The sequence below is a fragment of the Mesoplodon mirus genome (genome assembly GCF_964341445.2).
Source record: "Mesoplodon mirus genome assembly, chromosome: X".
Taxonomy (NCBI): Eukaryota; Metazoa; Chordata; class Mammalia; order Artiodactyla; family Ziphiidae; genus Mesoplodon; species Mesoplodon mirus.
In genome coordinates, this window is record NC_138981.1 from 79,362,573 (window position 1) to 79,372,412 (window position 9,840).

Here is a 9,840-nt window from a genome sequence, read left to right on the forward strand (position 1 = left end):
GATAAGGTGGGTGAGGGGATCTTAAGACATAGCATGACCAAGGAAGATTTTATATAGTTTGATAGCGAAAAATAAATATGTTGTACCATCCGTTGATTCCATATTTGTATGTAACAGGCTACTAGTAAGACTTCTTTCTGGTAAATGACTATTACTTTATCTCTTTCCCAGGTATTATGGGACTAAGAGTAACAAAACAAATGCTTTTACTGTGATACTAAATCCTTTGTGTTATAAAGGGACGCCCTGAAGCTGGTGGAAATACAGTGCTGTAGCAGATAATGAATTAATTAGATTACCTAACAGTAAGATATGAAAAACAGCCTATATGCTTTAAGGCTACCAATATGCCACTCTCTCCTTTTTCTTTTTTTAACATCTTTATCGGAGTATAATTGCTTTACAATAGTGTGTTAGTTTCTGCTTTATAACAAAGTAAATCAGCTATAAGTATACACATAACCCCATATCTGCTCCCTCTTGCATCTCCCTCCCACACTCCCTAACTCACCCCTCTACATGGACACAAAGCACCAAACTGATCTCCCTGTGCTATGCGGCTGTTTCCCAATAGTTACCTGTTTTATATTTGGTAGTGTATATAAGTCCATGCCCCTCTCTCACTTCATCCCGGCTTACCCTTCCCCCTCCCCATGCCCTCAAGTCCATTCTCTACGTCTGCATTTTTATTCATGTCCTGCCCCTAGATTCTTCAGAACCATTGTTTTTTTTTAAGATTCCATATATATGTGTTAGCATATGTTATTTGATTTTTCTTTCTGACTTACTTCACTCTGTATGACAGTCTCTAGGTGCATCCAACACACTACACATAACTCAATTTTGCTTCTTTTTATGGCTGAGTAATATTCCATTGTATATATGTGCTACATCTTCTTTACCCATTGATCTGTCAAGGGACACTTAGGTTGCTTCCATGTCCTGGCTATTGTAAATAGAGCTGCAATGAACATTGGGGTACATGACTATTTTTGAATTCTGGTTTTCTCAGTGTATATGCCCAGTAGTGGGATTGCTGAGTCGTATGGTAGTTCTATTTTTAGATTTTTAAGGAACCTCCATACTATTCGCCATAGTGGCTATATCAATTTACATTCCCACTAACAGTGCAAGAGGGTTCCCTTTTCACAACACCCTCTCCAGGATTTATTCTTTGTAGATTTTTTAATGATGACCATTTTGACTGGTGTGAGATGATATCTCATTGTAGTTTTGATTTGCATTTCTCTAATGATTAATGATGTTGAGCATTCCTTCATGTGTTTGTTGGCAATCTGTATACCTTCTTTGGAGAAATGTCTATTTAGGTGTTCTGCCCATTTTGGGATTGGGTTTTTTGTTTTTTTGATATTGAGATGCATGGGCTCAATTTCGGAGATTAATCCTTTGTCAGTTGCTTCATTTGTAAATATTGTCTCCCATTCTGAGGGCAGTCTTTTCGTTTTTTTATGGTTTTCATTGCTGTGCAAAAGCTTTTAAGTTTCATCAGGTCCCATTTGTTTTTTTGTTTTGTTTTGTTTTTATTTCATTTCTCTAGGAGGTGGGTCAAAAAGGATCTGGTTGTGATTTATGTCATAGAGTGTTCTGCCTATGTTTTCCTCTAAGAGTTTTATAGTGTCTGGCCTTAAATATAGGTCTTTAATCCATTTTTAGTTTATTTTTGTGTATGGTGTTAGGGAGTGTTGTAATTTCATTCTTTTCCACGTAGCTGTCCAGTTTTTCCAGCACCACTTATTAAAGAGGCAGTCTTTTCTCCATTGTATATTCTTGTCTCCTTTATCAAAAGTAAGGTGACAGGCTTCCCTGGTGGCACAGTGGTTGAGAGTCTGCCTGCTGATGCAGGGGACGCGGGTTTGTTCCCTGCTCTGGGAGGATCCCGTATGCCGTGGAGTGCCTGGGCCCATCAGCCATGGCCACTGGGCCTGCGCGTCCAGAGCCTGTGCTCCGCAATGGGAGTGGCCACAGTGGTGAGAGGTCTGCGTAATGAAAAAAAAAAAAAAAGTAAGGTGACCATATGTGCATGGGTTTATCTCTGGGCTTTCTATCCTGTTCCACTGATCTATATTTCTGGTTTTGTGTCAGTACTATACTGTCTTGATTACTATAGCTTTGTAGTATAATCTGAAGACAAGGAGCCTGATTCCTCCAGCACCTTTTGCTTTCTCAAGATTGCTTTGGCTATACAGGGTCTTTTGTGTTTCCATACAAATTGTGAAAGTTTTGTTCTAGTTCTGAGAAAAATGCCAGTGGTAGTTTGATAGGGATTGCACTGAATCCGTAGATTGCTTTGTAGAGTATAGTCATTTTCACAATGTTGATTCTTCCATTCCAAGAACATTGTATATCTCTCCATCTGTTTGTATCATCTTTAATTTCTTTCATCAGTGTCTTACAGTTTTCTGCATGCAGGTCTTCTGTCTCCTTAGGCAGGTTTATTCCTAGGTATTTTATTCTTTTTGTTGCAATGGTAAATGGGAGTGTTTCCTTAATTTGTCTTTCAGATTTTTCATCATTAGTGTATAGGAATGCAAGAGATTTCTGCACATTAATTTTGTATCCTGCTTCTTTATCAAATTCATTGATTAGCTCTAGTAGTTTTCTGGTAGAGTCTTTAGGGTTCTCTATATATATTACCATGTCATCTGCAAACACTGACAGCTTTAATTCTTCTTTTCTATTTGGACTTATTTTATTTCTTTTACTTCTCTGATTGCTGTGGCTAAAACTTCCAAAACTATGTTGAATAACAGTGGGGAGAGTGAGCAACATTGTCTTGTTCCTGATCTTAATGGAAATGGTTTCAGTTTTTCACCATTGAGAATGATGTTGGCTCTGGGTTTGTCATATACGGCCTTTATTATGTTGAGGTAGGTTCCCTCTATGCCTATTTTCTGGAGGGTTTTTATCATAAATGGGTGTTGAATTTTGTCAAAAGCTTTTTCTGCATCTATTGTGATAATCATATGTTTTTATCCTTCAATTTGTTAATATGGTGTATCACACTGATTGATTTGTGTATATTGAAGAATCCTTACATTCCTGGGATAAACCCCACTTGATCATGCTGTATGATCCTTTTAATGTGTTGTTGGATTCTGTTTGCTAGTATTATGTTGAGGATTTTTGTATCTATGTTCATCAGTGATACTGGCCTGTAGTTTTCTTTCTTTGTGACATCTTTGTCTGGTTTTGGTATGAGGGTGATGGTGGCCTCATAGAATGAGTTTGAGTTTTCCTCCCTCTGCTGTATTTTTGAAGGGTTTTAGAAAGACAGGTGTTAGCTCTTCTCTAAATGTTTGATAGAATTCGCCTGTGAAGCCATCTGGTCCTGGGCTTCTGTTTGTTGGAAGATTTTTAATCACAGTTTCAATTTCAGTGCTTGTGATTGGTCTCTTTATATTTTCTATGTCTTCCTGGTTCAGTCTCGGAAGGTTGTGCTTTTCAAATAATTTGTCCATTTCTTCCAGGTTGTCCAGTTTATTGGCATATAGCTGCTTGTAGTAATCTCTCATGATCCTTTGTATTTCTGCAGTGTCAGTTGTTACTTGTTTTTTATTTCTAATTCTATTGATTTGTGTCTTCTCCCTTTTTTTCTTGATGAGCCTGGCTAATGGTTTATCAAGTATGTTTATCTTCTAAAAGAAGCAGCTTTTAGTTTTATTGATATTTGCTATTGTTTCCTTCATTTCTTTTTCATTTATTTCTGATCTGATCATTATGATTTCTTTGCTTCTGCTAACCTTTGGTTTTTTGGTTTTTTTTTGTTTTTGTTGTTGTTTTTTTTTTTCTTTTTGCCTCTCACTGTAGTGGCCTCTCCCATTGTGGAGCACAGGCTCCGGATGCGCAGGCTCAGTGGCCATGGCTCACGGGCCCAGCCGCTCCACGGCATGTGCGATCCTCCCGGACTGGGGCACAAACCCGTGTCCCCTGCATCCGCAGGCGGACCCCCAACCACTGCGCCACCAGGGAAGCCCCACCTTTGGGATTTTTTGTTCTTCTTTCTCTAATTGCTTTTGGTGTAAATTAGGTTGTTTATTTGAGATGTTTCTTGTTTCTTGAGGTAGAATTGTATTGCTCTAAACTTCCCTCTTAAAACTGCTTTTGCTGCATCCCATAGGTTTTGGGTCATCGTGTCTTCACTGTCATTTGTTTCTAGGTATTTTTTGATTTCCTCTTTGATTTCTTCAGTGAGCTCATTGTTATTAAGTAGTGTTTTGTTTAGTCTCCATGAGTTTGTATTTTTTACTGATTTTTTCCTGTACTTGATATCTAGTCTAATAGTTTTGTGGTTGGAAAAGATATCTGATATGATTTCAATTTTCTTAAATTTACCAAGGCTTGATTTCTGAACCAAGATATGATCTATACTGGAGAATGTTCCATGTGAACTTGAGAAGAAAGTGTATTCTGTTGTTTTTGGATGGAATGTCCTATAAATATCAATTAAGTCCATCTTGTTTAACGTGTCATTTAAAGATTGTGTTTCCTTATTTTCATTTTGGATGATATGTCCATTGGTGTAAGTGGGGTGTTAAAGTCCCCTACCATTTTTTTGTTACTGTCAATTTCCCCTTTTATGGCTGTTATCATTTGCCTTATATATTGATGTGCTACTATGTTGGTCTCATAAATATTTACAGTTGTTATATCTTCTTCTTGGATTGATTCCTTGATCATTGTGTAGCGTCCTTCTTTGTCTCTTGTAATAGTCTTTTTTTTTTTTTTTTTTTTTTTTTTTTTTTTGCGGTACGCATGCCTCTCACTCTTGCGGCCTTTCCTGTTGTGGAGCAGAAGCTCCGGTTGTACAGGCTCAGCGGACATGGCTCACTGGCCCAGCCGGTCCATGGCATGTGGGATCTTCCTGGATCAGGGCATGTACCCGTGTTGCCTGCATCAGCAGGTGGACTCTCAACCACTGTGCCACCAGGGAAGCCCCCAATGTCTTTATTTTAAAGTGTATTTTGTCTGATATGAGAATTGTTACTCCAGCTTTCTTTTGATTTCCATTTGCATGGAATATATTTTTCCATCCCCTCACAGTCTGTATGTGTTCCAAGTCCTGAAGTGGGTCTCTTGTAGACAGCATATATACAGGTCTTGTTTTTATGTCCATTCAGCCAGTCTATGTCTTTGGGTTGGAGCACTTAATCCGTTCACATTTAAGGTTGTTATCAATATGTATGTTCCTCTTACCATTTTCTTAACTGTTTTGGGTTTGTTATTGTAGGTCTTTTCTTTCTCTTGTGTTTCTTGCCTAGAGAAGTTCCTTTAGCATTTGTTGTAAAGCTGGTTTTGTGGTGCTGAATTCTCTTAGCTTTTGCTGGTCTGTAAAGTTTTAATTTCTCCATCAAATCTGAATGAGATCCTTGCTTGATAGAGTAATCTTGGTTGTAGGTTCTTCCCTTTCATCACTTTAATTATGTCCTGCCACTCCTCTCTGGCTTGCAGTGTTTCGGCTGAAAGCTCAGCTCTTAACCTTTATGGGATTCCATTGTACGTTATTTGTTGTTTTTCCCTTGCTGTTTTTAATATTTTTTCTTTGTATTTAATTTTTGATTGTTTGATTAATATGTGTCTTGGTTTATTTCTCCTTGGATTTATCCTGTATGGTACTCTCTGTGCTTCCTGGATTTGATTAACTATTTCCTTTCCCATATTAGGGAAGTTTTCAACTATAATCTTTTCAAATATTTTCTCAATCCCTTTCTTTTTTCTGTTCTTCTTCTGGGACCCCTATGTGTCGAATGTTGGTGTGTTTAATGTTGTCCTGGACGTCTCTGAGACTGTCCTCAATTATTTTCATTATTTTGTCTTTATTCTGCTCTGCAGTAATTATTTCCACTATTTTATCTTCCAGGTCACTTATCTGTTCTTCTGCCTCAGTTATTCAGCTGTTGAGTCCTTCTAGAGAATTTTTAATTTCATTTATTGTGTTGTTCACCATTGTTTGTTTGCTCTTTAATTATTCTAGGTCCTTGTTAAACGTTTCTTTTATTTTCTCCATTCTGTTTCCAAGATTTTGGATCATCTTTACTATCATTACTCTGAATCCTTTTTCAGGTAGACTCCCTATTTCCTTTTCATTTGTTTCATCTGGTGGGTTTTTGCCTTTGTGCTGTGTGTTTCTCTGTCTTCTCATTTTGCTTAACTTACTGTGTTTGGGGTCTCCTTTTTGCAGGCTGCTGGTTTCTAGTTCCCGTTGTTTTTGGTGTCTTCCCCCAGTGGCTAAGGTTGGTTCGGTGTGTTGTGTAGGCTTCCTGGTAGGGGGGACTAGTGACTGTGTTCTGGTGGATGAGCCTGGATCTTGTCTTTCTGGTGGGCATGACCATGTCCAGTGGTGTGTTTTGCGGTGTCTGTGACCTTATTATTATTTTAGGCAGCCTCTCTGCTAATGGGTGGAGCTGTGTTCTGTCTTGCATGCCACTGTCTCTTATCTTATGTACCTAAGAAGGTACCTTAGGGGCAATTGTTACCATAGTTTTTAGGTGGGCAAAAATTATTTTTTCTTAGATCAGTAGATAACTGAGAACTATCCTTTTTTTAGAGCAAAAATTAAGGAAATACAATAGATGTCTATAAATGGTTTAACCGATCTGCCCCCCAATTTCATGATGATTTTTTTGCCTTAGTGACCAATGAAAATAGTAATTAACATTCTAGATTTGGATTTTTCCCCCAAAATGATAAAAAAAATCGATTGTAGTTATTTGTTCAAGGAATTTTATATGACCATCTATATTGTTCCCTTTTATTTTTCTCCCAAGCAAAACTTCTTTGGAAGTAAAATGTATTTTAGAAAACATTAAAATATTGGCCATCTTTTTCAAGGTAATAATCATGAATTATCCTCACTTCTGCCTTTTCCTCATAGCTATCATTAATGAAGCTTTTGTTGTCATTTGAACTTTTCATGGATAATTGAGTTAATTGTATAACGATTAAATTTTTGATAGTTGAAGTCATGATAAACTCATCTTACCTGCAAAGCATAAATATCATTGACATATTAATGACAGTTTGAAAACTGTAGAATGCAGTATGAAAGCATTACTACTTAAGTATCACAATAATAATTGCTAGGAAGCATCACAGTTAATTCTAACTGATTATAGATAACACATTTAGTACTTTGTATGTGGCAGACATTGTTCTAGGAAATTTATACACATTTTTAATTATTTAATCCTTGCCATGACAATAAGGGGTTAGTATTCATATTCTCCCCATTTTACTGATGAGGAAACTGAAGCAAAGGAAAGTTAAGTAAGTTGCCCAATGTCAAACAGGTACTAAATGGCAGAAGCAGAGGTGGGATTTAAACCCAAGAAATCAGGTTCCAGAATTCATGTACTTAATCACTCTACAATACCACATCTTATATGGTAGAACCTCGAGAACAAATACTTTGGGAACAGTGGTGGAATGCCAACTAAGATTTGGGGTTTTTTCCCTTTGTAAATAATACTGTGGCTTTTTTTTTTTTCTTCAGAGACTGTGTTTTCTCACAATGCAGTATAACTACATTCCCTGCTAGAGCTGACCTCTGTTATTATCTATACATAATTCTGAGCCTTCTGAACATTATGATGTGACCTGGTGCTGAGTATCTATGAGGGCATGTTTTAAATTCTGGGTTTTTAATGAACCTTTATTTTTTTTCTTTCCCTTTTGAAGCTGTTGTGAGTCATACAACTCCCTCAGGCTCCAAGTGAAATTTCTATATTACATATTCATTAGCATGCAATCAATTAAGTACTAAAATTTAAATACTGGGGAGACAGTGTCACTTTTTAGACATTTTTTTTCAGAACTGTTGCTATATTAAATGTATGGCAGACATTAATGTCTATATACTGTTGTATTTAATTTCTTATGAAGCTAAGCAGCCTCCAATAAAACTGCTTTGTGCCTTAGTTAAATATAAGACAAAAAGGTGGAACCCATCTCTATTGGTACAAAATGTACAAAAGGCAATATGATTCTTTTTTTATTCTTTGTCAATGATCCTTAAAATCCATTATAGTTCAACCTGAGGATAGATCTTTGCTGAATTAAGAAGGATGATTTCAAACAAAACTTTAAAAAAACTGGAACCCTCAGTTAACAAGACTTCATAAACTGTATGTTTTGAGGGAGAATATAAAAGCAGATCAGAGATAACAACATGATGGGTTCATGTTTAAAGCACTCCCAGTGTATGTTTTGGATTCAGTCCAGATTGTGCTCAATTTCCTACATTCATCATCTTGTGCTGAGCCAGTCTTAAGCAAAACTGTCAAATAAGTCAGTATGTCTTAAGGGCACACAAATTCTTCTGGCTTTGTGTAGTAACCCACTCAGTCTTTTCCGTCTACCTTCCTTCTAAAATGTTCTTTTTCTCATTACATCAAAATTCTTCTGTGGCAGGTTCACCCAACCTCAGCTTAGCTGTGAGGAGGGAAATATTTGATCAATTAAACTTATTCATTAAGATGTTGTTAATGACTATGAAATGCTTAATATGTTAGCTTTCCCATAAGTATTTGAATTTTTAGAATCACGTTTTAACCTAAAGGAATCTCTAGAATCACTAGAATTACAATGAAAATCTGTTTGGCAAAGGCAGATTATCTGGCACACTACAAATTAACCCTCCAGGAAAGCACCTAAAAGATTGTTTGTTTCTCTTGTAAAGTGGAACTTTACATTAATACGGAACATTTTATTAAGATTTTCCAGGAAGGGTAAGTAGATGATAAAATCCTTGAGTTCTTATATATTTAGGAATGCTTTTCTTTTACCTTAAAAATAAACAACGTACTACATAAATACAGAATTATTGGGCTACAGCCTTTTATACTCCACACCTTGAAGATTTACTCCATTGTGTTCCTGAATGCAGTGTGAATGAGAATTTTAAGACCAGCCTGAGATTTTGTTTTGTTTTTGTTTCATTTTGTTTTGTGAATCATCTATTTCTTTTGTAGGAATACTTGTAAATTTCTTTCTTTGTCCTTGAAGTTGAATAATTTTATAAGGATATACCTTCTTTTTCCTTTTAAATAAAAAAAATACTTTTATATTGGGGTATAGTTGCTTTACAATGTTGTGCTAGTTTCTGCTGTACAACGAAGTGAATCAGCTATATGTATACATATATCCCCTCCCTCTTGGACCTCCTTCCCACCCCATCCCACCCCCATCCCACCCATCCAGGTCACCACAGAGCACCAAGCTGAGCTCCCTGCACTGTACAGCAGGTTTCCACTAGCTATCTGTTTTATACATGGCAGTTCACATATGTCAATCCCAATCTCCCAATTCATCCCATCCCCCTTTCCCCCTATAAGGATATGTCTTGATATTAAGCATTTTCTAATATTTTTTCCAAGAGTTCTTTTGATCTGCAATGTCTGAGTTTTTCAGAAAAGTTTTATTTTATTATACCTTGCAATTTATGGGTAATTTCTCTTCCATCTTTCAAAAATACAATTATTACATGTTAGATCTCCATGGTTCGTCTTCAATATCAATCATCTTCTTTTGCATCTAGATTCAAGTTCCAATTCTGCCACTAACCAGCTATGTGGCTTTGGGCAAGTTTCATAAACTCTCTGAGCTACCTGTAAAATGTGACTAATGATAATATTTGCCTTACAGGTTTGTTGTGAGGTTTGAACAACATAATTGTGTAAAACACTTAGCACAGTGGCCTATAGTTGGTATTACTATTAGCTATTATTATTCAAGACTTCAAACATAAAACTGAGAGAATTGGATATTCACTTTATTACATTATCAAGGCAGAATGGGGACTCTCATTTTGGAAACCATCTCATC